Source organism: Heptranchias perlo, chromosome X (assembly GCF_035084215.1).
Source record: "Heptranchias perlo isolate sHepPer1 chromosome X, sHepPer1.hap1, whole genome shotgun sequence".
NCBI lineage: Eukaryota > Metazoa > Chordata > Chondrichthyes > Hexanchiformes > Hexanchidae > Heptranchias > Heptranchias perlo.
This window is the reverse complement of record NC_090370.1, coordinates 21,802,361-21,805,517: the sequence shown is the minus strand read 5'-3', so window position 1 is coordinate 21,805,517 and position 3,157 is coordinate 21,802,361. Positions and strand designations below refer to the sequence as shown.

The 3,157-nt window shown below is 48.4% G+C and overlaps 1 non-coding gene across 1 annotated transcript; it reads right to left on the bottom strand.

Annotated features, from left to right (window-relative positions):
- Nucleotides 1-2,748: 2,748 nt before the first annotated feature.
- trnar-ucg (transfer RNA arginine (anticodon UCG)) lies at nt 2,749-2,838 on the bottom strand. The gene is given in 2 exon segments: nt 2,749-2,784; nt 2,802-2,838. It is a non-coding gene; the product is annotated as a tRNA-Arg (tRNA).
- Between the last annotated feature and the right edge of the window lie 319 nt (nt 2,839-3,157).

Sequence of the window (3,157 nt, the reverse complement as noted above, 5' to 3'; positions counted from 1 at the left end):
CAGAGACCAGCAAGGTGGGCAGGACATTGGAAGGAGAGATCGAAGAAGATATGAAGACATTTAAGACATGAAGGGAATTCAGGAGAAACTTCTTCACCCAGAGAGTGGTGAGAATGTGGAACTCACTCCCACAAGGAGTGGTTGGGGCGAACAGCAGATAAAGACATGAGGGAGAAAGGAATAGAAGAATAGGGTGAGATGAAGTTGGGAGGGAGGAGGCTCGTGTGGAGCTTAAACACCGGCATGGCCTTGATGGGCCGAATGGCCTGTCCCTGTTCTGTACTCTCAAAGTGATTCCATGTAATTAACCTTCACTGCTCTCGGGGGAACAACCCGAGCTTCTTCAGTCTTTCCCCGGAACTGGAGTCCCTCATCCCTGGCACCATTCTAGTCAATTTCCTCGTCACCCACTCCTCAGTTTAAAGAGCTGCCAGGCACACTCTCCTCCTCACATGTTGTCCCCGCAAACCCCCGCCCCCTACCAATCCCGAGGGCACTGAGCCCATGTCGAGCCGAGGTCAAAGGCAAGAAGTCGAACCTCAGCAGCAGGCCCGAGCTCGAGCCTGGGATTTTCCTAATCTCTGGGGATCAGCGCTGGACGGTGCATTAGCCCAGCCGTCTGAGGGAGCTGTCCCCCGGCTCTCTGAGTGGGGACCCAGGGGAGAATATTGGCAGGAGGGAAATATTGTCGTTTTTTCTTAAACTTTGATTGGTGACTGACCCGTCTCACCCACCCCCAGTGTGAGGCAAGGCAGCCACGTGACCAAAGAGGCGCAAAGACCCAAAGGAGCCGAACAATAACCCAAAGAAAGCGCGTGGGCCGGGATCGTGACGAGCGCGGTCACACAAACTGGCCAACCTTGAAAAACAACCTTGATGAAGGGGCCTCGTGGTTCGACGAGTGATGTTAAAACAAGCTGACCATCTGGAATTCTTTGAAAAACAACTCTGTTAATCTAGAAGGGTCTCATTAATATTGTTCCGTTTGCAGATTGAGGTTCCTGCACATAAAGACCCCATCAGAAGGCTGGTCAGCCTCACCCTCCCCAGCGAGGTGGGCGGCCTGAGGAGGCGAGGTCTGATTCCCCCATTCAATACTCTCGCCCAGTCTGTCAGCCATCTGCGCACACCCATCCATAGTTACGCCGGTTACCTCAGACACAGGCGGTCCATGCTCTCCCACCCGCTCATTACCTCCAACGCACACTCTCCCCCCCCACAACCCGAGCCTCCCAGACCCTCCCCTCTCACACACACACAGATTGTCTGTCTGTCTCTCTCTCTCTCTCTCTCCCTCCCGCCTCCCATTGGCTGTCTTTCTCTCCCTTCCCCATGTTTGACCTGACGCCATGATGTGGTCCTGAGTTAATGTTGAGGACTCCCAGGGACACTCGCTTCGAGATATTTATGACTGTGCTGCCATCGCTGGTTGGTCTGTGCAGCCGGTGGGACAGGAGCTCCCCAGGGATGGTGATGGAAGAGTCGGGGACTTTGGCTGAAAGCTCTGATTCGATGAACATGGCTGTGTCAGGCTGTTACTTGACTTGTCTGTCGGACAACTCTGGCCAATTTTTGGCACAAGTCCCGAAATGTTGGTGAGGAGGACTTTGCGAAAGGAACCGCTGGGATTTAACATGAGCGAAATGCACCAGCTGTGATTTGAACTCCGAAATACTTCGGTTGATAAGACAGGTGTTTTAACCACCAAGCCACGGCACCCACATAAATTTAATTATTTCCGAACGTTATGGTATTGATACATTTGCCAAGCCACTTTGTTGCGCCTTCTCCCTCAATACGTCTGCGCAATAACATCTATCTTTTGTTCGTCGGTCTCTGCAAGGGAAACCATGGGTATCAGTCATGATCTTCTCTTCCTTATCCCCTGTCAGTACATCTTATATCTCGCTCTATTCATCGTGTTGTATTCCCACACTCTCTCCAGACTATCTGGTCTTATCCTATTGCATTTCTCATCTCTTCCCACAAAATGTTGGTGAGTAATGTCTGTGATGCACCAGGCCCTGACCTCCTCCTGTGGGTGACCTCCGACAAATACTGCACAAGAGTTTAATGTGTGTGTGTTTTGTATTAGGAAATGTGTATTAGCGCTAGTCTAGTTGGTGCATCTATTCTCACACAAACGGCAATGCAGCTTCAGAGCATTTAAATTTTAGAAAGTCTTACTTGATAAGACAAGTGTAAGGAATCTTACAACACCAGGTTATAGTCCAACAGTTTTATTTTCAAATAGAACTGTTGGACTATAACCTGGTGTTGTAAGATTCCTTACATTTGTCCACCCCAGTCCATCACCGGCATCTCCACATCATGGTTTATAAGACAAGTTGTCCCTCTCCATTTCAACAAAATATAAACAATCCAGGGATACAGACTTAAAACACCGGTGTCGGATTGGTATTAATAGCTTTCAAGCCCATTTTGATTGTACAAAACTTATGGAGGGCCATAACAAAAGTTCAATACAATAACGACACGGATGGGATTCGGACCCATACCGACAGAGCACAATGGATTCGCCGACCATTTCTGAATCCAAACAGTAGAAATAAAGTCACTTTGACACTATGTCCTGCCCGTGCACCCAGATCTACAATTTTGAAAATGTGGAGTCAATTTCTGAAAGCAAAGTAATTTAGGGATTTCTGTTCCATCCGACTGTTCGAAACGGTCGGGTGCAAAACATTTCGGGCGCACGTCGGACAAATTTTCACCCAGCGAGTAAAACGACCGCGGCAGGACTCGAACCTGCAATCTTCTGATAACCACTTGAGTTAATACCGAAGTCAGACGCCTTATCCATTAGGCCACGCGGCCGATGATGAATTGATTCACCAAATGATCCTAAACGCTGGGCAGAGATGGTTCATACACTGCTTGTCTCTTTCTCTTCCTTTCGCTTTGTTGATGTTGTTCATTTATTGTTTTCTCTCTTGCAGCAAGTTGGCTCGACTGTTTCCGACTGATCCGGAAACTGACAACTGAACTCCCGCTGGGTCTCCGAGAAACCTACAATCAGAATAAACAATGTTCAAATCTTTGATCAAAACGTTTTGCCTTTAAAGCAATCGCTTTCGCACTCAGTCTGCGAAATAAAGAGACGGGAAATAAAACAAAGTCAAATCGGGAAACGGAA